The 26,207-nt window shown below is 42.1% G+C and overlaps 1 long non-coding RNA gene across 2 annotated transcripts; it reads left to right on the top strand.

Moving 5' to 3' along the window:
• The first annotated feature begins 80 nt into the window (after positions 1–80).
• LOC140742183 (uncharacterized) lies at positions 81–25,739 on the top strand. 2 transcript variants are annotated; one of them, XR_012102248.1, is made up of 3 exons: positions 81–137; positions 1,854–2,064; positions 25,500–25,739. It is a non-coding gene; the product is annotated as an uncharacterized lncRNA (long non-coding RNA). The 2 variants fall into 2 exon arrangements; XR_012102247.1 differs by lacking the exons at positions 81–137; positions 25,500–25,739 and adding exons at positions 194–391; positions 5,567–5,715.
• Positions 25,740–26,207: the final 468 nt, after the last annotated feature.

Genomic DNA, 26,207 nt, shown 5'->3' with positions numbered 1-26,207 from the left:
TCTCCCCGATCACAGTCGCCGGGTCGAGGGTAGCGGCTGGATGCGGGGCACCGCGCGGTGCTGCGGCCTCCCACTGCTGCCGGGCGGCCGCCGGCCGCTGGCCGCTCGCGATGCCGGTAACAGCTCGCGAAGTGATGGTGAGGTGCGCAAGTTGTAAACTCCAGCCCAGTACAAAAGGGCGGTAGTCCTCGTCCTCTTTATATTTCCCACTCTGCATCTCAGCCTCCATTTTTCGCGCTGTCCTGCTTTCAATTTATTTATTCATTTTTTTCAGCTTTTGCACAAGTTTGTTACTAATTCGAGAGGTATTTTGTACTTAGTTTAAAAGTATACTACGAACTTCAAAGAGTTCGCTTTGCAACACAAAGACGGCAAGTATTGCGGAGTTACGGTAAACAAAACTACTCAGTGCATTCCTTGCACTTTAGGCGATTTTATAGTTTTGATATCTGCATCGTTAATCGGTTTCGTTCATTTTTTAATGCTCCAACTATTTTCAACTCCATTGTACGTGAGAAAACATTCCTTGGAGCTCTGTACAGAATTTGCGGAAATACTCGCCTTAAGGCTTCGGTTACAACCTCTCACACAAAGGAAAACACGAGAGCGTGCGTGCAGCATTGTTGCTAGCGTTCAAATACCGGCCAAGTTGCAATCTTATTACCGAAAAAAAGTGATTTATTTTTAAATGGTGAAAAACAGCGTCCTGTTTTAAGACGATGGAAACGCAAAAGTACTTGTGTCCCAATTTCTGTATTTTCTACTTTAGAATTTCTGTAAATTCTACTTTAACCCTCATGAAAACACCACACATTAAAAAAACAATCTGAACCAAAAAAACATGCGGATGCCGGATTCCGAAAGCAGAACAAATGTTCGAAGAATAACCTCTGGAAAACGAAACCTTCATCAGAACTAGGAACTCGGATCAAAATTATTTCATATTCGAAATGCTAAAGCAGGTTTTAGCTTTTGATTATTTGTGGCAACATGTTGAAAATTTAATTTTATGCCACAAACAGTTAATTAAAAGGTATATGGAGTTGAAGAATAAATTTAAAAGCTGTCTGATGTTGAGTGGCATATTAACTTACTGAAAGAACAATGTCTCACGGGCAAGGCCAGCATTAATTGCCCTTGAGAAGGTGGGGTGAGCTGCCTTCATGAACTGGTGGAGGTCGTCTGTACTCTTGGAGAGGGAATCCCACAGTTTAGACCTGGAACAAGTGAGGATCAAGCATATGCCAGAGCATGTATTTACTGTAACAACTGTGAATTGTTCCCTTGATCATTCGTAATCTAATACAAATCCAACCTTCACAATTTTTCATCAATTTACAATTTTAAAGTAGAAATCTCTCTTGCAACGCTGAATTTCTGAAATAAGTCCAGAAAGTGTCAGAAATACCTTGCAGGTCAAGGAGCATTTATAGAGGGAGATAATTGTCAGGTCAATATCCCTCCTTCAGAACACCAGGGTTCCCTCCCAACAGATGCTCTCTGACCTGCTGAGCACCATGAGTGCATTCATTTCTAGTTTCCAAGCAGTTTTCTTCTTGATTTTCGATGAGTGTTTTCTGAGTTCATCTGATGAAATGACACAATAGGTGAAATAGGAGATTTCACACTGGGAACTGACAAGTTGTGATCCAGGCTCTGTATGAGGAATCTCCAGCATGAGAGTTAGATCATGTCCAAAACAATGGCAATGAATCTCCTTGGGTTAGTTATGGAATGGATTGGCTGACAACCTATTCCATTCCTGAGTGTTATACTGAGTTCTTTATGGAAGTTGTATTTCAATAATTACTTTTCTTTCCACTATCTTTCCCTCCTGTCAATATCCTCTACAGCTGCTGCCCTTCATCCAGATAATGGGAGAAGATTAGCAAGACGTTACTGCCTTCTGACAACTATTTATCAGTTTGAAGAGCTTGGACCTTCGTTGGCACCTCCTAGTGGAACTGCTACCAAGATGAGATAAATCAGACAAGGCACATTTCCCAAATCACACAGGATTAGATGAAGATAATGGATTTCTAAGCCTCCTATTTTGATATCTTGGTAAGTTCGTAGTGATGGGTAAGTAGCTTTTCAGTTGGTTAGGAGGTTGTGGAATCCGTTCCAGCGCCAGAGATTTGAACAGAAAGGTGAAGTGCAGCAGCTGGGTCATGTGATCCACCACTGGAAACATCATGTGGGTGAGATGTCAAACCAGAGCCTCACAAAGTGGTCATAAGAAAGTTAAAAGCTCTATCTCAAGCAAGTATTTTTTCAACTGTGTTCTCTATCTCCTAACCAGCATTACAAAATTGTCTGCTTCTTGTAACACTGTCCTGCTTAGCATAAATAGCTGCTAGACTCTCTTACACTGCAACAATGATCAGCCTTGAAAAACAGCTTCATCACAGCAAATCACACCATCAGACCTGAATACTGCCAAGTAAATGCAAATCTTTTAAGACAGAATTCACAAGAAAATAAATTATTTTTGACTAAGGTGAATGTATGTGGTGCAATGCAAAGACAGATTAAATTACATCCAACCATAGCATTGTCCTTTCATGGAAGCCATAAGGTTTGAACCTTAACAAAAGTTCTCATTCTTTAAAAACTTGAGTGACAGAACATTGGTGCTGGTGTGTTTCGATGTAAATCTGAATCTGATGTAAGATACTACGATCAGAGATGCGTCAGAATCAGAACCGGCATGTGATGTGAAATTTGTTAACTTAGCAGCAGTGGTTCAATGCAATATATAATCTAACAGAGAGAAAAAATAATAATAAATCAAAATAAAACAATAATAAACAAGTAAATCAATTATGTAGTGGCCAAAGCTTCTATGTCCACTTAGGAATCGGATGGCAGAGGGGAAGAAGATGTTCCTGAATCGCTGAGTGAGTGCCTTCAGGCTTCTGTACCTCCTACCTGATGGTCACAGTGAGAAAAGGGCATGCCCTGGGTCCTGGAGGTCCTTAATAATGGACACTGTCTTTCTGAGACACTGCTCCCTAAAGATATCCTGGGTACTTTGTAGGCTAGTACCCGAGATGGAGCTGACTAGATTTACAACCCTCTACAGCTTCTTTTGGTCCTGTGCAGTAGCCCCTCCATACCAGACAGTGATGTAGTCTGTCAGAATGCTCTCCAAACAATCAAGTGATCAAGATTATGAGGGAGTTTTATCAGTTATAAAATAAATTGCCATTTCTGAAATAGTCTTTCCCAGTATTCAATTTTCTCACAGAGAGAATGTGAGTCTGAGCCATTGTGGATTATACAGAATTGGGATTGTCGATGTGCTGTGATTTTCAATAGGTTGTGACATAGCTCACGTCCAACTTAAACATATTAATATAGTACCCATATGGTATTTTCACTGATGATATTAGTGATTTTATAATTTAATGTTAATGGAGGTGATTATAACCATTTATTGCTAATGTGTAATATTGATCATGTGATAATTTCTCACTGTAATGTAAGATTTGCCACAATTTTTGAATGATAACATTCATTGATTACAACACTAGCTTTAAGTATAGCCCAACTAAATTCAGTAACATTTTCCTCTGGTTCCAAAAAGGGTGATTGTATCTCACATCAAGATGTGTAACTGAGTCAGATTAGTTGCTTATTATAATTAATTTAGGTTAGTATGTTTGGAATAGGAATTTTTAGCTATCATGAAATACTAAATATGGTAACATTTGATTATTCAAATTTGAATATACAAAATTGTTATATTTGGTTAAAGATGGTTCAGACATAATGTAATGCTGAGTAAAATAATCAAGTTAAGTGTAGACTATGTTTCAACTCAATGTCATGCATGCTGAAGATTGGAACAGTAAAATCAGTCAGTATTTAAAACTTTTGTTACTAAACTTGTTAATAAATACACTGCCTATGCATTAACTCTCCAAAAATGGTACTGCATAGATTTTACTGTAATAGTATTGTAAGTGAAGGCTTTGCAGGCATATATTGCTGCTCTTTGCTATTTCGAGAGTTATGAATATATTCCTTTTAACTTCCTCAAAATATTGTCAAAAAATCCCTCTATAGTTTAAAGCAAAAACAGATTTTATCATATATGTTCTCTAAAACAGGAAAGAAATAACACAATGCCTGCAAACAAGGAAATAATATTTTATGCCATATAAACTTTACACAAAATAATATCTTAAAATGTAAAGCTTGCATCATTTGTGTATATCAACAGACAAATGCTATCTCTCAAATATTTCTGCTCAAATATATTAAATGCTCATTTTATTCAAAATTATAAAATATTCTACATAGCTAATTGAAAAACATTTATATATCTAAAGCAACTAAACAGCTTATTCTTGAATGTCTTAACGTTCTTTAGAATAAATTAATTTACCCCAACCCTATTTATCCTTTGATGGATCTGCTCTTATGAAGCATTGTTGTACTGTTTAATAGATACGTACAGTATTGATATATTTTTACGTATCTAAGTATTAATGTCTTTGACCTACCTGTATGAACTAACAATATTCACATTTACTGACAAAGCTTTCTCTATGCTAATGCATCAAAGGTCGTAGAGACATGATGATTAATTTCTCTTGAACAAGCACCACTTACTGATAAATAATCAAACTTATTTCATAGATTTCATGTAACCACAATGCATGTAACTGGATAAACTGCGCTGGTGAAGACAAACATGAAGTTTTAGAGTTGTTTAAAAAGCTATGGCAGATGTTCAATTTGGTTACATAGCAGATAAAATTTCTGAAAGCATAAGTGTATTTTAAGCAAGATAGTGCTTTTTTTCTAATAAATATCTTCATTTATGTTACGAACAAATAAACTTTATGTCATTCATATCATTATACATACTTCACATTTTCATTCGGAACCTACTGTGCATAAATATTGAAAGGAAGTCTTCAGACATGGGCTTTGTGAGCTTCACATAAAGATTATTAATAAATTCCGCATAGCCCCCTATTTAACTCCACTAGTGTTCCAAGAATAGTTTTTAATTCATTCCAATTGGGTGATAGTTGAATTGTAACACACTATTCGGTTTTTCAATTTATATTCATCATTTGAAATGTTATGACTACACAGAATTACGATATTTTGAAAGTTGTGCAACTGAAAACGTACCTTCTGAATGCTGTACGGCAATAGTTGGTGAGATACTCTCGCCTGCGCACAAAGGGAGTGACTGCGGCAATGACCAATGCCTTTATCCAGATGTCCAAGATCAGCTTTGGAAAAGCAGTCCCAGAGTCTAATATTTAGAAATTAATTTCAAGGTGGCGCACATGTTTGGAATATTGTGTTCACCATATATTTGAACTAAAACCAAAAGTAGCGTACAATCAGCTTGACAAAGAAAAATAATGAAAGGGATGTGATGTATTTTGATGATTATCAAAAGAAAAATGGGAAATACTTTCACACCCCATTATCTGTTAAATATTTGTTACTTGTTTGCCGCTAAATACGCCTTAAGAATGCCTTAATTTTTAGTTATTATTGTCTGTCTCTCACATTTGTGTCTTTAATCCTTGAAAAGATTGAAGACATTGCAAATGCAAGAAAGATTAGATACACAAAGGATTCTGGGACTGCAGATGTGGACTGCGACAAAATGTTTCAATAATTTGTGCAAATATTTCTAGTCAAAGCTTGTTAAAAATAAAGTTGAAGAACCCCACCTGAAATGCAACATTAATCAGACAATTTATTGTTCTTACAAAATGTATTGTTTGTGTTTTTACGGACTAGCCACATTTAAAACTCACTTACGTATCCAGAGCACGCAGTTGCATGAAATCGATAATTTTTGATCTTCTGGTTAGCAGACAACATGGTGAGCTATTGCGGAGACTGCAGGCAGTAGACACGTTCTTGTCAATCACTAAATATATTTTGAACAACAAAGCTACCCAGCATCTCAAGAAAATGGTATAGTAATAAGTGCGTATTTATAACTCCCCGGCAATGTGAAAATGTACGACTTATCCATCGATTCAAATTATAACACTTTTCGTAGGAAATGAACAGCTGATCTGAATATAATCACATCTCACTAGGTCTGTGGCTTCTGTTTAGAGAAATTACGCAGAGGGCAAGTTCTTAAGAACATCCCTGCTGTGCAGAGTGAAAACCATGAACAAACCAAAGACAGAATTCATCTGTGTTTATGTATTATCGACAATGAAATCCTTGCCTTGTATGCGTTTCTTCATTATATTGTGAAAACTGCACCTTTCTTTTTTCTCTTTCCCCACTCACACCCCCCAACCAAAGCCTTCGCCATCTTTCCTCTGCGCATATTAAAATAACATTCGCCTGCACAAATTTAACCTGCGCCATCTTTGTTTCAATGTTCTTTCGCTGTTGAAATCAGCAAGAGAAATCACATTGATGGAATAAAAGCAGGCCCACTTTGCTGCCGCCTCTCTCTGAGAAAATACTGTATTTTCTCTGCACATAAAAGGAAGTTAAGCAGAAAGGGAACAGTACAAATTTTTCTCTGAGAAATATAACCTGGTGCAGACGAGGCAGATTGATATATGCTTGTCAGAGTAGGTGAACCGGCAGCCGCAGTTCAGATCGGAGTAACAAGCCAATTAAAGTGCAAGATGAATTAATTTGCTACTCTTTAGACTTAACAACTCAATATTTATTAGGGTTTCAGTATAATAGTAATTTTATTAAATTAAATACAGGAAGAATGCTGAACTGCCTGTTTATTTTCCTTTTCTTCTTGGTTGTTTGAACACAGTGGGACTGATAAACAATAGGCATTTTGGGTGTCAGACACTTAGCTGGTAAAAGTCAGAGACAATTGTGACAAGTTGTGCTCTGCTTCTGACGCTGAGGAGGTTGGACACCCCGTTATAAATGATAAGATGCTCTGACATACCATGGAGCTGAAAGTGATTTTTTAAAATCTTGCAGATGATTTAGGAATATACGAATGGTGCTTTGTCCAAATAAAAGACCATTAAATTAAGCCATTAGGAAGCAATGAAGTCACTCATGACGTTAGATTTTAAGATTGTTACAGATATGTTGCTTTATAGTGATTCCCTACACTTTGCATTTGTGATGTGGAGCAAATCAGTTACTCATAAAGGCTTTCCACCGGTAGCTAATGCACTATTTAACTGGACCTCTTTTTTCCACTCTATTATCAGAAGATTAAGATCTTGGACGTAAGAACGATAAAGCTAGTGGGATGGTGTGGACTTGGCTCAGCAGGATCAGATTTAGGCACAGTTTGCCTGCCTGAGTGAGAATACATGAAAGAGTTCTGCTACTGACAGTGGAAAGCTGTACTGCAGAGAGTCCCTGCTGTTCGCCTGCTGGATATAAAGGGAGCCCAGCAGTCTGGTTTCCTTAATTTTCAACAGTATGTGCACTTCCCTTCCCCCATGACTTCTCAGCAACTTGTAGGAAAACATAGAGCTGGAATTGATGACTCTTTGCCGTACAACTCCAGCAGACCTGGGCACTATTGTTTGCATTACCCGTACTGATAAAAGAAATAGCTTATCAACAGGTTACACTTTCAGAAAAAGGTGGAAACAAATTTCAGAGTAGTGATTTCCTTGCTTGATGACGTCCCAGCAGAAATAGCCGGTCAGAGGAATAGAAACAAATCCCTCGAGTGACTCTCACATCTTCGGGGCTACAAAGTTCTTCACAGCCAATGAAGTAATTTTTGACATGCTGCACTGTAATGCAGGAACCCAGAGTCACAGTAAGTGTACAGGAGCAGCCAAGTGATACTGATCAGATCATCTGGTTCAGAATCAGCAATGGTGGGATTAGTCTGTACATCCTGGCAAACGTCTATGCTCTTAATTGAAAAAATCAGCTCTGAATATTTAATGTTCACCCAAGAAAGAAGGCAGGGTTTAACATTTTATCTGAAGACTTACTAGAGAGCTCTCAACATTACAACACTACAGGATTACGGTAGAGGGTCAATATTATGGTAGAAAGTTCTCAATATAAGGCATAGGAGCAGAAATAGGCTATTTGGCCCATCGATTCTGCTCCTCCCCCACTCAATCATGGCTGATCTTTACTTTGCCTCCTCACCTCACTCCCTTCTCTCTGTAATCTTTGATGCCATGTTCAATCAAGATCCTATCAATCTCTGCCTTCCACCACAGCCTACGGTAACAAGTTCCACAAATTCACCACCCTTTGGCTAAAGAAATTTCTCAGGATCTGTTTTGAAAGAGCACCCCTCTATCCTGAGACTATGCCCTATCGTCCTAGACTCTCCCACCATGGGAAACACCCTTTCCATATCTACTCTGTCTCAGCCTTTCAACTTTTGGAAGATTCCAATGAGAATACACTCATCCTTCTGAAATCCAGCAAGTACAGACCCAGAGCATTCAAACATTGCTCATATGATAACCCTTTCATTCCTGGAATCAACCTTGTGAACCTCCTCAAGACAATCTCCAATGCCAGCACATCTTTTCTTAGATAAAGGGCCCAAAATGTTCACAATACTCAAGGTGAGGCCTCAGTAGTGCCTTTTAAATCCTCAGCACCATATCCCAGCTCTTGTATTCTAGACCGCTTGAAATGAATGTACCAATGAGTAGATTAATAGATAATTGTAAATTGTTCCATGATTAAGTTACGGTTAAAATGGGGATGGGTGGTGTGGCTCGACTTGAAGGACTGGAAGGACCTATTCTGGGCTGTATCTCTAAATAAGTAAAACATTTAGAACACAGCACTGTTATTACAACAAATGGCTACAGCACTGCATAGTTTATTTAAAAAAACAGAACAGTACAGCACTGGACAGGTTATAAAACACAGAACAGTACAGCACTGGACAGGTTATAGAACACAGGACAACACTGGACAGGTTATAGAACACAGAACAGTACAGCACTGGACAGGTTATAGAACACAGGGCAGTACAGCACTGGACAGGTTATAGAACACAGGGCAGTACAGCACTGGACAGGTTATAGAACAGAGGACAGTACAGCACTGGACAGGTTATAGAACACAGGACAGCACTGGACAGGTTATAGAACACAGGACAGTACAGCACTGGACAGGTTATAGAACACAGAACAGTACAACACTGGACAGGTTATAGAACACAGGACAACACTGGACAGGTTATAGAACACAGGACAGTACAGCACTGGACAGGTTATAGAACACAGGACAGCACTGGACAGGTTATAGAACACAGGACAGTACAGCACTGGGCAGGTTATAGAACACAGGACAGCACTGGACAGGTTATAGAACACAGGACAGTACAGCACTGGACAGGTTATAAAACAAAGCACAGTACAGCATTCGACAGGTTATAGTACACAGGACAGGACAGCGCTGAACAGGTTATAAAACAAAGCACAGTACAGCACTCGACAGGTTATAGAACACAGGACAGTACAGCACTGGACAGGTTATAGAACACAGCACAGTACAACACTGGACAGGTTATAAAACACAGCACAGTGCAGCACTGGACAGGTTATAGAACACAGGGCAGTACAGCACTGGACAGGTTATAAAACACAGGACAGTACAGCACTGGACAGGTTATAGAACACAGGACAGCACTGGACAGGTTATAGAACACAGGGCAGTACAGCACTGGACAGGTTATAGAACACAGGACAGCACTGGACAGGTTATAGAACACAGGACAGCACTGGACAGGTTATAGAACACAGGACAGTACAGCACTGGACAGGTTATAGTACACAGGACAGGACAGCGCTGGACAGGTTATAAAACAAAGCACAGTACAGCACTGGACAGGTTATAGAACACAGAACAGTACAACACTGGACAGGTTATAGAACACAGGACAACACTGGACAGGTTATAGAACACAGGACAGTACAGCACTGGACAGGTTATAGAACACAGGACAACACTGGACAGGTTATAGAACACAGGACAGTACAGCACTGGACAGGTTATAGAACACAGAACAGTACAACACTGGACAGGTTATAGAACACAGGACAACACTGGACAGGTTATAGAACACAGGACAGTACAGCACTGGACAGGTTATAGAACACAGAACAGTACAACACTGGACAGGTTATAGAACACAGGACAACACTGGACAGGTTATAGAACACAGGACAGTACAACACTGGACAGGTTATAGAACACAGGACAGCACTGGACAGGTTATAGAACACAGGACAGTACAGCACTGGGCAGGTTATAGAACACAGGACAGTACAGCACTGGGCAGGTTATAGAACACAGGACAGCACTGGACAGGTTATAGAACACAGGACAGTACAGCACTGGACAGGTTATAGAACACAGGACAGTACAGCACCGGACAGGTTATAGAACACAGGACAGTACAGCACTGGACAGGTTATAGAACACAGAACAGTACAACACTGGACAGGTTATAGAACACAGGACAACACTGGACAGGTTATAGAACACAGGACAGTACAGCACTGGACAGGTTATAGAACACAGAACAGTACAACACTGGACAGGTTATAGAACACAGGACAACACTGGACAGGTTATAGAACACAGGACAGTACAACACTGGACAGGTTATAGAACACAGGACAACACTGGACAGGTTATAGAACACAGGACAGCACTGGACAGGTTATAGAACACAGGACAGTACAGCACTGGGCAGGTTATAGAACACAGGACAGTACAGCACTGGGCAGGTTATAGAACACAGGACAGTACAGCACTGGACAGGTTATAGAACACAGTACAGTACAGCACTGGACAGGTTATAAAACAAAGCACAGTACAGCATTCGACAGGTTATAGTACACAGGACAGGACAGCGCTGGACAGGTTATAAAACAAAGCACAGTACAGCACTCGACAGGTTATAGAACACAGGGCAGTACAGCACTGGACAGGTTATAGAACACAGGGCAGTACAGCACTGGACAGGTTATAGAACACAGGACAGGACAGCACTGCACAGGTTATAGAACACAGGACAGTACAGCACTGGAGAGGTTATAGAACACAGGACAGCACTGGACAGGTTATAGAACACAGGACAGCACTGGACAGGTTATAGAACACAGGACAGCGCTGGACAGGTTATAGAACACAGGACAGTACAGCACTGGGCAGGTTATAGAACACAGGACAGCACTGGACAGGTTATAGAACACAGGACAGTACAGCACTGGACAGGTTATAAAACAAAGCACAGTACAGCATTCGACAGGTTATAGAACACAGGACAGTACAGCACTCGACAGGTTATAGAACACAGGACAGTACAACACTGGACAGGTTATAAAACACAGCACAGTGCAGCACTGGACAGGTTATAGAACACAGGGCAGTACAGCACTGGACAGGTTATAGAACACAGGGCAGTACAGCACTGGACAGGTTATAGAACACAGGACAGGACAGCACTGCACAGGTTATAGAACACAGGACAGTACAGCACCAGACAGGTTATAGAACAGAGGACAGTACAGCACTGGACAGGTTATAGAACACAGGACAGTACAGCACTGGAGAGGTTATAGAACACAGGACAGTACAGCACCGGACAGGTTATAGAACACAGGACAGTACAGCACTGGACAAGTTATAGAACAGAGGACAATACATCACTGGACAGGTTATAGAACAGAGGACTGTACAGCACTGGAGAGGTTATAGAACAGAGGACAACACTGGACAGGTTATAGAACACAGGACAGCACTGGACAGGTTATAGAACACAGCACTGGACAGGTTATAGAACAGAGGACTGTACAGCACTGGACAGGTTATAGAACAGAGGACAGTACAGCACTGGACAGGTTATAGAACAGAGGACAACACTGGACAGGTTATAGAACACAGGACAGCACTGGACAGGTTATAGAACAGAGGACTGTACAGCACTGGACAGGTTATAGAACAGAGGACAGTACAGCACTGGACAGGTTATAGAACACAGGACAGCACTGGACAGGTTATAGAACAGAGGACTGTACAGCACTGGACAGGTTATAGAACAGAGGACAGTACAGCACTGGACAGGTTATAGAACAGAGGACAGTACAGCACTGGACAGGTTATAGAACAGAGGACTGTACAGCACTGGACAGGTTATAGAACACAGGACATCACTGGACAAGTTATAGAACAGAGGACTGTACAGCACTGGACAGGTTATAGAACAGAGGACAACACTGGACAGGTTATAGAACACAGGACAGCACTGGACAGGTTATAGAACACAGCACTGGACAGGTTATAGAACAGAGGACAGTACAGCACTGCACAGTTTATAGAACAGTACAACACTGGATAGGTTATCAAATGGAACTGAACAATTACTTGATCCATGTGTTTGCGTTGATTTTGATGCGAATTTATACTAAATGTCCTCTTCCTGTATATCATCCATATCCCTCCATTCCCTTAACATTCACGTGTCCAGCTAAAAGCCTCTTGAACTCCACCAAACTAATTGATTTCACCGCTACCCCAGTATCCTATTCTAACTCTGTCCCATAATGGGACAACCAGTATTTCAGACAATTCTTCGTGTGGTCTGTCTAAAGATTTAACCAACTGCAGTATGACTTCCTTCCTTTCAGTGAACTATGCACCAGGAGCTGAGATCCCTTTGTACCCCAGTGCTATTAAGGGGCCTACCAATGACTGTACACTTTGTCCTTGCATTTGACCTCTCTTTCTAACCCATGTTTGCCTCTCCTCTGCCCATAGCTTGAACTGATCTATATACTGTTATATGTGATAGTCCTCCACCAATCCTGGTGTCATCCATTGCTAACTTGCTAATCCATCTGTCTACACTTTCATATTAATCATTGGTACATATCACAAACAACAGAGGTCCCAGCTCTGATCCTTGCGGAACTTCACCGGTCACAGATGTCCAGCCGGAATAACGGCCTTCCTGCCCACTGTCTTCCATGGACAAGCCACTTCTGAATCCAAACCTGTAACTCACCCTGGACCCCATGAATCTTTATCTTATTAATCAACTTACCTTGAGGGAACTTATCAAACACTTGTTTATGTAGATACAATTGACTCTGTTTCTTTTCACCTCCTCAATCAAGATTATAGGTTTGTCATATTTAAAACGAGTATCTGAGAAGGATTTGAACTCACAACTTTCTGATTCAGGAGGAAAATATCTGCCCACTGTACTGCAGGTCACTCTATTTTCAGTGTTCCTCTTTAGTTCTACGTGAATGAGAAACATTGTAAAATAAAATGCTGTTAAGTAATTTTCCATCTGTGTGCTGACAGCCATGATCCCAGTGGTATCCCGTGTTTGTGCTGTTGACTGTCCCTGTGGAGTTATGTTGAGATTATCTTCAGATGTGTGGTTAGTATGGCCATCTGAAAGTAAACTAATTTCTTTGTGGCATTTACCAAGGGTTTTCCCTATTGTTCATCCCTCTAGCTTCCCCGTTTTACACACCTGTCTTTGTAAATGTCTGCACCACTCTCTGCAGAATCCTGCGATTGAGGGAAGTACAGTTCCCAAACCAGGCAGTGATGCAGCCAGTCAGGATGCTCTCAACTGTGCCCCTGTAGAAAGTTCTTGGTATTTGGGGCCCATACCAAACTTCCTCAACAGACTGAGGTGAAAGAGGCGCTGTTGTGCCTTTTTCACCACACAGCCGGTATGTACAGACCACGTGAGATCCTCGGTGATGTGTATGCTGAAGAACTTAAAGCTGTTCACCCTCTCAACCCCAGATCCATTGATGTCAATAGGGGTTAGCCTGTCTCCATTCCTCCTGTAATGCACAACCTTTGTTTTTGCAACATTGAGGGAGAGGTTGTTTTCTTGACACTACTGTGTCAGGGTGATGACCTCTTCTCTGTAGGCTGCCTCTCTATCTGGCTGTCTGCCATTTTCATTTTCTACTGGAGGATCGACATTTCACAGCATTCATTGACCACAATCCCCTCATGCACACAATGGCCAAAGTGCCAGTCCCTTGGTCTGCTTGGCAGCAATGCCACCACAATTCACAACCGACATCGAGGAGAAAGATAATGCTGTGGCTGTTTGCCTCGTGTGGCTTGGCTGTGGCAGCATGGATACTGACCAAGTTACTGATCCCGAGATCCAGGCCTTCACAGGGCTGTGGTTGGCTGATGTCAAGTTTGGGGATGCAGGTGCACTCACCCCACAGTGCCTGCAAACTGAAGGCATGCTGTTTTTAACTCCGTTCACGGCCTCTCGCATCCAGGCGGGAAGGCTTCACAGAAACAGGTTACTTTAAAGCTTGTGTCGCACAGCCTTGGGAAGGATGTGTGAGACTGGAGTGCAGCCTGTATTATGTGTCATATATTAACCATCATGTTCAGGCACCATCAGCACCTTTTGAGGTCCCTGATCGACGGTTTGACCATATCAATGTGGACCTGGTTGGTCCTCTTCCACACGCTGCAGTTTCATACATCTCCTTACCATGAGGGACCATGCCACCAGTGGCCAGATGTTGCCCCTCTAGCATCTCCTTACCATGAGGGACCATGCCACCAGTGGCCAGATGTTGCCCCTCTAGCATCGATGACTGCTGACTTGGCTCAGGCATTCATCAACACCTGGGTCGCTTGTTTCAGCAGCCCATCAGATATTTCCTCTGAATGCAGTCCCCAATTCACATCAGACCCCTGGGCCACAACTGCATCACACAGTCCAATGAGCGCTTTCACCGTTCCTTGAAGACTGCTCTGAGGACTTCACTGATGGATGAGTGTTGGCACCATCATCTCCTACGTATCTTGGTGGGGCTCAGAACAATTCCAAGACAGAAGCTGCAGTCCTCTGCAACTATGCTGGTGTACAGGTAGCTGCTTTGGGTACCGGGTGATTTTATTCCTGTCTCCACAACTGCCGGGTTGGAAACTGCAGCATTCTGCCCTCCTCAGTAAACTCAAATTCTTTTACACCTATTCCTACCTCCCAACATGGCATACAGCACTATTGGGTCCAGTTGACCTTCATTCTACCTCGTTCATTTTTGATATGATGCACATCAGAACACTTTTAACCCCCCCTTATGATGGTCCATTCCGTGTTATGGAATGGGGCTTTTATTGTAGATGGATAAGAAGGGTAAATTTTAATGTATTTCTGTAGATGGCCTTAAGCTGGCTCTTGAAAGTTCCACTATCATATTCACTGCATATTTTATTCACAAAATCCTACAGGTGTATAGAGAAGAGAGGAGAGAGCACACCAGAACTGAGTGAGCGGGATGTGGAGATGTGCTCGCCTCCTGTCAGGGAGGACGTTGGTGATCCACCAGCTCGTGGGTTCTGAATGTTAAGTTTAGAAAGTTTCTCTTGCAGAGCCTCTGGGATCTTGGTATTGAAGACTGACCTGAAAGTGACAAAGAGAATTCTGACATACACACCAAGGGAACTGAGACTCTGCAGTATGAGCTCCAGACCCATGTTAACTGCATCATCTACAGATCTGTTTGTTCTGCAGGCAAACTGCAACGGATCTAGAAATTTCAGAGTTATGGATTTTAAAAATGATGCAACCGGTCTTTCAAAAGTCTTCATTATGACTGTAATCATTGAGTCCAGTAATCTTTGATTTTTTTTTTGGTGACTGGAATAACGACAGATTACTTGAAACGTGTTGGAACAGCGCATAGTTTAAGAGACTGTAGACATCAGTGTTTAAGGATGGCAGGGGAGACAGAGTCAGGGCCAGCAGCCCCCTTGATATTTTGTATTCTTCCCTTAAGTTTGCAGCAGGACTTAGACAAATTGGAAGAATTGGCAAAAGGTGGCAGATGGAATACACTGCTGGGAAATGTATGATAATGCTTTTTGGTAAAAGGAACAATAGTGCAGACTATAACGTAAATGGGGAGAAAATTCAAACATTGGAGGTGCAAAGAGACTTAGGAGTCTTTGTGTAAGATTTTCAGAAGGTTAATTCACAGGTTGAGTCTGTGGTAAAGAAGGCAAACACAATTGTTGGCATTTATTTCAAGGAACGAAGGGGTTAACATATGAGGAGCGTTTGGCAGCTTTGGGCCTGTACTCACTGGAATTTAAGAGAATACATGGGGATCTCATTGAAACCTGCCAAATGTTGAAAGGACTAGATAGGGTGGATGTGGAGAAGATGTTTCCTCTGGTGGGGGTATCCAGAACTAGAGGGCACAATTGAGGGGCAATGTTTTAGAACAGAAGTAAGGAGGAATTTATGGTCTGCCAACAGACTACGCTATATTCAAAGTGGAAGTGATAGATTCCTGATTGGTTGGGGCATCAAAAGATATGATGTGGGGGCAGGTGTATGGGGTTGAGCAGGATCCAGGATCAGCCATGATGGAGCAGACTCGATGGGCTGAATGGTCTAATTCTGCTCCTATGTCTTATGGTGTAAGGAGTGCAAGCTAGAAGATGATAGGTGAAGCCAAGTGGGAGGGAAGGGAATGTGAGAATCTGGGAGGCGATAGGTGGAAAAAGTAAAGGGCTGAAGACGAGGGAATCTGATCAGAGAGGAGAGTGGACCATGGGAGAAAGAGAAGGAGGAGAGGCACCAGAGGGAGGTCATGGGCAGGCGAGGAGAAGAAAAGAGATAAGAGGAGGCCCGGAATGGGGAACAGAAGAAGAGAAATGGGGGAGAGGAGAAACTGCTGGAAGTTAGAATAATTGATGTTCATGCTGTCAGGTTGGAGGCTGTTTAGCAGACAGAATACGAGGTGTTGCTCCACAACAGGAGAGTGGCATCGTCATGGTAACAGAGGAGTCCATGGACTGATATATGGGAATGGGGCACATCCTTACCTCTCCCTCGCACTCCGTTCTCTGTGATTCCTTTGTTCGTTCACCCCTCACCAGTGATCTCTCTCCTGGCAAGCAGGAAGAGTGTTACACCTGCCCAATCTTCCCTCACCCTCTTCCCTCATCTCCATTCAATCCTTCCAGGTGAGGCAAAACTTCATCTGTGAGCCTGTTGGAATCATGTACTCTCTCTGGTGCACCTGGTGTGGCTCCTCTATGTCGGTGAAACCCACCATAGATTGGGGAACTGCTTTTCCGAGCACCTTTGTTCCGTCCACAACAAACTGCGTTTCCTGATGGCCAACCATTTTGATTTGAATCCCCATTCCCATTCCAACATGGCCACAATGAGGATTTGAGGAGCAACACCTTATATTCTGTCTGGATAGTCTCCAGCCTGATGGCATGAACATTGACTTCTTGAACCTCCAGTAATTTTTGCCACACACACCCTCCCTCTTCTTCCACTCCATACCATGGGTCCCCTGTTACCTCTTCTCTTCTCCTCACCTATCACCTCCCTCCTCCTTCCCTTTCTCACGTGATCCACTCTCCTTTTCTGTAAGATTCCTTTTTCTTTAGCCCTTTACCTTTTTTACCTATGACCTCACTTCAATTCCCCTCTCCCAACCACCCACCTTCCCCCTCACCTGGCTTCACCTATCACCTTGAACTCCTTCCCCTCCCCCCGCCTTCGCATTCCACCTTCCTCCCCTTCCCTTGCAGTCCTGCTGAGTGGGATCAGAGCGGTCCTGTGGCTTTACCAGAACATATTATTAGAACTTCATTGGTGGACTTTGCTGTTTTCAGTTGTTGCCTGTAGCAGGGATGAGCTGGGTCACAGCATGGTCAGGATGTGGTGTGACAGGCATCTTTAATCAAACTGTAGCAATCATCGAGAATGTTACCTTTCTCGTGGCACATTTAATCCGTTAGTTAAAAGAGGGAAGTTTTTGGTTTAAAGTAGCATCGTTAAAATTGCCTATGATAATACCAAGAGTCCGGATAGGCTTTTCCTGCCTCTGTAATTTGATGAGCAAGCATTTGTTATGCCTCGTGCACTTCAGCTCGTGGGGTTATGTACGCACCAGCCAAAATGACAGATATCAGTTCTCAATAGAATAAAAGGGTTTGCAATTGAGGAATATAGCTGCAGTGTTAGCTGTACAATGTTGAAAACCATCGACACTCTATAACCTCTTCATGGTTCTATAAGCTATTTATGACTCTATAGTCTTGTCAAGACTAAACTCTATAACATGCTCTCGTCCTACTGTCATCTCTAGTTCTGACCTCTTCATCTTTCCCAATTTTAAGCCCTCCCTCCACTTTTGAAGTGGACAAATATCTCCTCCATGCTCTGCGATTCAGTGTTATTGATTGATTGAGTGTGTTGGTCCTCCCAGCCCTTTGAGCCACACCACCCCAGCAGCCCCACAACCCCAATCTAATCACAGAATAATTTAGAGACCAATTAACCTACTGTTCGGTATGCCTTTTGGAGAGAACCCACGCATTCCACGAGGAGGACGTACAGAGTCTCCTCACAGAAAGGTGCCAGAATAGCTTTGCGCTAACCGCTGCGGCTCGGTAATGTGTAACAAGGTTTCTAATGCAGTTCAATATCTTCGTGCACCAGTTTTCCTTGCTGCCCCTGTCCATATTGCCGTTTCTTTATTTTTAATGTTTCAAATGTTTTTATTGTGAATTAACATCAGCTTAACCACAACAATGTCCTAAAGTACAATTCTTCTTTTTTCTTTTCTTATAACAACATAATGAAAATCAAATGAGTGTATGTATAGTAAACAAGCAAGAAGAAAAGGACACGCTACCACCCCGTCTCCTTTCCCCTTCCCTCCCCTCGCTCCTCCCGTATGGGCTAGTTAGGTCTTACCGCCCGCCCCCAAACTTACTTCAGCTGTGTCCCTCTCTTCTAAATACAACAGTAATGGTTGCCAGGAGTCTGTCCTTGATATATTCTCTAGCTGCAGAGCACCCATTAATGCAGCCAGTGATGGAGTTGCCTCCTTTTTCCAGAACATCAGTATGAGTTTCTTTCCATTTTCATGCCATAGGTCAGGAGTTGTTGCTGGGTAGCCTGGAATTTATTTGACCTCAGAGAAGTTTCAAAAATGATTAAAATGGGGTCTGGTATTATCTGAAACTTTAGTACCTTCGATAGGACCTCAAATATTTGCTTCCAATACTCCTGTATCCTGGGACATAAAGCGTAACTATGCAACAAATTTGCCTCTGAGGACTTGCATTTCTCACACATTGGGGACACCTCTGGGAATATTTTATGAATCCTTACTTTTGAGTAATGTAGTCTATGTAGGATTTTAAATTGTATTAAACAATGCCTGGCATTGATGGAACAGGAGTTAATATTATCCACTGTTGCATGGCATCGTACAAATAGACGATGATGTGTTCTGTCCCTAAACATGATCTTAAATGATTATCTAATTTATCAGGTTCTGCCATCTCAAAACCAGAAAGATGTGATCTTATATAATGTCTTAGCTGGAGATACCTAAAAAATTGACTCTTTTGCACTCTGAATTTGTCCTGGAGCTGCCGAAATGATGCAAAAATCCCTTGTATGTGTAAGTCTCCCATGCTGTGTATCCTTAATTCTCGCCATACATCAAAGGCCCCATATATATGAGGGAATAAAGGAGGGGTTCGCTGATAATGGTACAAGAAAAGATAGTGTTGTGAGTTTCAAATACTTCCCCATTTGTCTCCACATCTGTATGGTACTATGGACAATGGGATTGCCTCTATCATAGGCTTTATTTAACCTAATAGGGGACATAATGATTGCCCCTATGGAATATGGTAGGCAATCCTCACACTCCATCTCCAGCCATCTGGGAAGTACAACTGTATCGTCTATCCAGTATGCTATATGGCTGACGTTAGCAGCCCAGTAATAAAAAATAAAGTTGGGTAGTGCCAGCCCCCCACTAGGCTTATTCTTGCAGAGATGCTCTTTCCTAATTCGATGGGCTTTATAATTCCAAATGAAAGGCAGAATTATCTAATCTAATCCTTTAAAAATGTTTTTGGTAAAATAGAGGGCAGGTTCTGAAATAGACAGAACAGTTGGGGAAGGAAGATCACCTTGGCTGCTTTTACTCTACCCACTAAAGAAATTGGGAGTGCCTTCCAAAATTCTATTTTCTTTTTAATCTTTTCAATTAAAGGGGTAAAATTCGCTTCAAATAGAGAACTATACTTTTTGGTTATTGCATTTCCAAGGTAAGTAAACTTCTCAAGGGTTATTTTGAATGGAAATTGTTTAAGCCCCTCCTGTTCTTCTACTTGGACCAGGAATAATTCACTTTTCCCCCAATTAATCTTATAGCCCAAGAAAGTGCCAAATAAATTGATTATTTCCAGCACAACTGGAATAGTAATATATGGTTTCATTACAAACGACAAAACATCGTCGGCATAAAGGGAAATTTTGTTGATAGTATATTCTGTATTGTACCCATAGATTTTGGGGTGAGAACGTGTTGTCACCGCCAGTGGTTCCAGGGCCAACGCAAACAATAAGGGACTTAATGCACAGCCCTGTCTTGTGCCCCTGTGTAAATGAATGGTTCTGAGAGGGTCTGATTAGTTAGTATTTTAGCACTAGGGTTGCTGTACAATAGCTTAATCCAAGTTATGAATTTGTCTCCCATTCCAAATTTTTTCAAAACCTCGTAGAGTTATTGCCATTCCACTTGGTCAAATGCTTTCTCAGCATCTAAACTTACTTTTATAAGGTCTTCCTGAGGATGTCTTGGGGAATGCATTATATTAAGAAGGCGCCTGATGTTATGGAAAGAATTCCTTTTAGGGATAAACCCAGTTTGATCTGAGTGTATTTATCTGCTGACTGAGTCTCCTTGCCAGCACTTTAGACAAAATTTTCTGATCCAAATTTAGCAGTGAAATCAGCCTATAAGATCCTACCTCCTCTGGGTCTTTGTCCTTCTTCGCAATAAGCGTGATAATGGCCTTGTTCAGGGTTTGGGGTAACCTGCCAGTTTCAAACGACTTTCTATACATCCTTACCATATAAGGTGCTAATAAGTCACTAAACTTCTTATAAAACTCATTACCTATTTCATCCGAACCTGGACTCTTGCCATTTGTCAGGGATCTTATTGTTCTTACTAATTCGTCATTTGTAATCTCTGCTTCCACTCCATCAGATTGAGTGAAGGTAGCCTACAGGTGTCCAGAAAGGTATGCACGCTCCCCGTCGGTACATTAGATTGAAATGCATATAATTTTTCATATTGCCCTTTCTCATGGGTACACAAGCCTTTGCTTTCTGTCTCAACCCTGTCGTGGAGCAACAATCTGCTGGAGAAACTCAGCAGCTGAGCAGCATCTGTGGGAAGGGGTTGTCAACGTTTTAGGTCTAAAACTTGCATCAGATGCTGCTGAGTTCCTCCAACATTTTATGTATTGCTCCAGATTCCAGCATCCACAATCTCTTGTCATGGATATTGGTTGGTTTTTGAAACCTCATCCAAATGACCATCTGTGCCATTTTTACAACAGCTGCCTATTTAGCTCTGGTAGGTGAAATGAGGTGACATGACAACTTTCTCCTTAATGTTTAAATGAATTTCCCAGCAGTCTCTCTAGATAACAATAAGGACTAGAAATCATAGCTAATTTTCCTCCATCACTACTGAAAGGTGCTGAGGTTGGTTGAATGGCACCCTTTATATCATACTGGGTGTGTGTTGCCAACTCAGCTGCCCTGTGCCTGGTTACATACCTATTCTACCAACCAATCTAATGAGACTATTCTACACTACCAACCAATCCAGTGGGCCTATACCTACTCTACCAACCAATCCAATGGGCCTATACCTACTCTACCAATCAATCCAATGGGCCTATACCTACTATACCAACCAATACAATGGGCCTATACCTACTATACCAACCAATACAATGGGCCTATACCTACTCTACCAACCAATACAATGGGCCCATACTTACACTACCAACCAATACAATGGCCCCATACTTACACTACCAACCAATACAATGGGCCCATACTTACACTACCAACCAATACAATGGGCTCATACCTACTCTACCAACTAATCCAATGCGCCTAATGTTTCACAAAATCACTCTTAAGTTTAATAGAACACTAGAATATTAAAATAATTACTATGCATTGTTGATCTTTACACCAATCCTTTTAGAATAAGCTGACCATACATGAGTTCAGACTAAACTGTCTGGCACACTGCAAGAGTTGTGCTGACGATTAATCTTTATGTCAGTTTCTGTGGCTGGGTAATATAATGTCATTCAGTTGCTTCGTGATCACTGATGGTGTGTCCTTTTGCCAGTTCAGTGTGTGGCTGATTGTTCTGGGAGCTTGGTTTGAAATATTTTGCACTGCAGAATATATTTTGTCATCAACCTTGTATACTCATCGAGATTGTGTTTGAGAACTTATGTCTCTGTGTATTCTAATAACTGAAATATGGCCTGATTTTTATCTTACTTGATTCTTTCTGAAAGAGACATCTAACCAAGACCTCACCCCCTCTCAGTAGATCATTCTTAGTGAAAAATGGAACAACATCGGCTACTCGCCAGTCCTCTGGAGTCTCACCTCGGCTAGAGTGGACATATAGATCTTGGTCAAAGTCCCAGCAATCTCATCTCTTCCCTCTCTTAATACTGTGGTATATCCCATCAAGCCAATGGAACTTATACATGATCTTTAGGACACCCAACACAACTTCTTTCTTTATCCCTAAAGGCCCTAACACATTCCACACTGATCTCCCTTTCCTCCACATCCTTCTCCTTGGTAAATAGTGATACAAAGTATTCATTTCAGACCTCACCCACATCCCTTTCCTCTAAGCACATATTCCCTTTTTAATCCTTTAGTGGTCCTACACCTCTCCCTAATTATTATCGTGCTTTTGGTATGTGTGTGGAATGTCTTGGGAATTTCTTTAATCCTACTTGCCAAGAAGTTTTCATTGCCTCTCCTGGCTCTCTTAATTCCCTTCTTGACTTCTTTTCTAGGTTCTTTATAATCCTCATGGCATTTTTCCTTCCTAAATATTATATAATTTTCTATTTCTTGGTGACTAAATTCACAACGCCCAAGGCTCCCTTACCTTCCCATTCTTAACCTTCCTTCTTTCTTATTGGAACGTACCTGTCCTGCACTCTGTGTGGTTTGACCCTGAGCATCCTCCACATGGTAGAAATGCAGCTGTTCCCAATTAATTGTCCCTCCTTCCACTCCAGTCTTCTGCAAGGTCCATATGCATAGCTATCTTAAAACCGATGGAGTGGGGATCACTGTTTCATAAGTACAATAATCAATGAACCTACACTGTCCATCTCTGGACGGTGGGAGGAAACTGGGGCACCCAGGGAAAACCACAGGAAGGACGTACAGAGATTCCTTAATGAATGGCACCAGAATTGAGCTCCCGAGCGCCCTGAGCTGTAATAGCATTGTGCTAACCTCGACGTATGTTCAATTAGAATCTGTCAGCAACAATTAGAAGCCTCACCCACAATTTAGAAAGGGAAGACCTGTGTTCCCACAGCACTTTTCGTTATCCCAGCAGGGTCCCACAATTTGTAATGATCAGAGAATTAGCTCTGGTGATGTTGACTGAAGAATAAGAAGTGGCTTCTATTGTTGATTGAAATGGTCCCTTAGGACCAAAGTTACATGTAGGTGAAAGAGATAACAGTTTAAATATCCCTTCCAACGATGAGTAGTCCCATAGCAAAAGACACTGAACTCTACTCTGCATCCCTGGGGTAGGTGTGAATCACATACTCACAGCTGCCTGACCCAGGGCTAAAAGATGATGCAGATCTGTCTTTAATAAATGCCCAAAACTCTGGTTAAGACTCATAGAGGATCATTTGCAAAGTGTCCTGACGCAATTACAGTTGTGAAGTAAGTAAAGTGGAATGCAAAAGGGGTAGTGGCTAAAGGAGTGCTGGGATGGAAACTGCTAACAGGGATGTGTTACATTAGCCAATGCCTGAACATTCTGCTGAATGACATTGACAGCTCCTCTCTCAGATTGGACAGCAGGCTTGAATGACTGGGCTAGATTGTTGCTGTGTGACCTTGAAAGTTAAAACCGATTGATAAGGAAAATGCAAACTGTAGTACTTTGCTGTACAGTCTAAAGCAGGGGTGTCAAACTCATTTTAGGTCACGGGCCGGATTGAGCAAAATGCAGCTTCATGCGGGCCGGATCAGTCGGACGCGTGCGAACGCAGCTTTCGTTGCCTCCGTTTATTCAGCCTGCTCTCATTTGTCTCAGTCTCTGCTATAACTACAAAGTGTTTCACTTTACAAATTCCGTTTCTTATGAAGAAGACTGCCGAGCAAGACTGCCGAATAAACACTAAAAACCCTGAAAACCTGGTACCTGAATAAATTCAGCATTAGCCATATCATACGCCATAGGCGCTTCGATTACTGGGGCCAGCTTTAATAGTAATTAGATATTATCTCGCGGGCCAAAGGTAATTCCACCGCGGGCCGGATTTGGCCCGCGGGCCTTGAGTTTGACATATATGGTCTAAAGCAAAACTCAAATCTGCTGCAATTTTTGAGTGGAAAAGCCAGGTCCTACTAGCCTAATGGTCCCAGTGGAAAAAGGCATCCCTAGAAAAGCCGGCTCTTCCGTCATTACCATGCAGTTATGTGTGGTATCTCACTGTAAATCAATTGGCTGTCCTGTTACTCCACACTTTCAAAATTATTCATTTGTCTCAAATCCGAAGGCCCTCAATGAACTGAAGCATTTCAATAAAATTAACGCAGTATGCTGGGTTTCTATAGTCACTGCGCTTGTCCACTGTACGTAATACCATTGGGCCTGGAAGTTCAGGCTGAGCTTCTGTCTAACATCTCAACCAAAGACACACAAACTGCTGGTAGAACACAGCAGGCCAGGCGGCATCTATAGGGAGAAGTGCTGTCGACATTTCGGGCCGAGACCCTTCGTCAGGACTAACGAAGGGTCTCAACCCGAAACATCAACAGTGCTTCTCCCTATAGATGCTGCCTGGCCTGCTGTGTTCCACCAGCATTTTGTGTGTGTTGCTTGAATTTCCAGCATCTGCAGATTTCCTCATGTTTGCCATCTCAACCAAAGGACACTTTTACCAAGAACGCAGCACTGCCTACGTCTTGGACTTATCTCCAGAATGGAACGTATGCAGAGAAATCTGATGCACACTGCCTTTAACTGAAAACACACAGCCTTATAGTTTATGTAACATGCTGTAATGTTTCATTGCTAATGTAATGGGAGGTTGGCCTGCATAGCACCAGGGGAACAGAGCGTGACCCCTACCATTCTGGGGGGCTATGTCACTGCCTTTTACACTTCGATTGGGCTTTGTGTTTTGCAGGAAGGGTTGGCGAATTGTCTCAACATCATGAGGAGATGACTAAATTTGGTGGGGGTGGGGGAGAGTGTAACATGCCACAATGTTTCACGGCTGATGTAATGGTTTCTCTGTTGTTTGGGTTATGACTGGAGATAACAGGGTTTGGAATGTGGGGGCTATCCAATGAGAGAAGTGTTGTTCTTTCTTGTGAGTCTGTAAGAGAGATTTTCACGGTCTTTTGTCAGCAAGAGAAGAAGGAAGACTCGTGTGGAGAGAGCTGGTAGACCACCAGACGGAGTGGACCGGGAGTGAGGGTCCGAAGGTTGGTGACACTCGGAGGAGGTCGATGGTTGATGAATGGCCGTATTTGTGAGCTCCAATGTGCACTTTTGACTTTTCTCTTAAAATGGGCCCTTTTTCTTTTTATTTTCTTTACTAGCCCTTTATTCAGATTAAGATTTATAAAGTTCAATCAGTTAATTGCATGTGGTGTACTGTCTGATATTTTGTGGCGCAGATTTGTAACCGGGCAATGCGTGACGCAGCATCCACACAAGTGAGATTTCTCTTTTTGGGGGGGCCAGACGTTGTCTCCCCCAGACGAACACGTGCTGGCCGAGCCTGAGGGTTACATTTAGGTACAGCTTTGCAAATCTGAAATGTAGCCCGCACTAAACATTTCTTCATCCAAGCCCAATGTTGTGTGACCCAATTATTCTGGGGTAGAGTACACTCTGGGAACCTGAACACTAGACCATAAGACATAGGAGACATTCAGCCAATTGACTCTGCTCCACCATTCCATCATAACAGATGTGCAACCAATCCAGAATATCCAGGGTCTAATGCATCATACACTCTCAGAAGGATAATCAATGTTATCATTAGTGACAGCATTCAATTCATAAAGTTAGTCTGAAGTCTTGATTAGGAAAGTTTGGTGAGGTACAACA

The sequence above is a fragment of the Hemitrygon akajei genome, chromosome 20 (assembly GCF_048418815.1).
Source record: "Hemitrygon akajei chromosome 20, sHemAka1.3, whole genome shotgun sequence".
NCBI lineage: Eukaryota > Metazoa > Chordata > Chondrichthyes > Myliobatiformes > Dasyatidae > Hemitrygon > Hemitrygon akajei.
The sequence above is the reverse complement of the archived record's forward strand: the minus strand, read 5'-3'. Positions and strand labels throughout refer to the sequence as shown.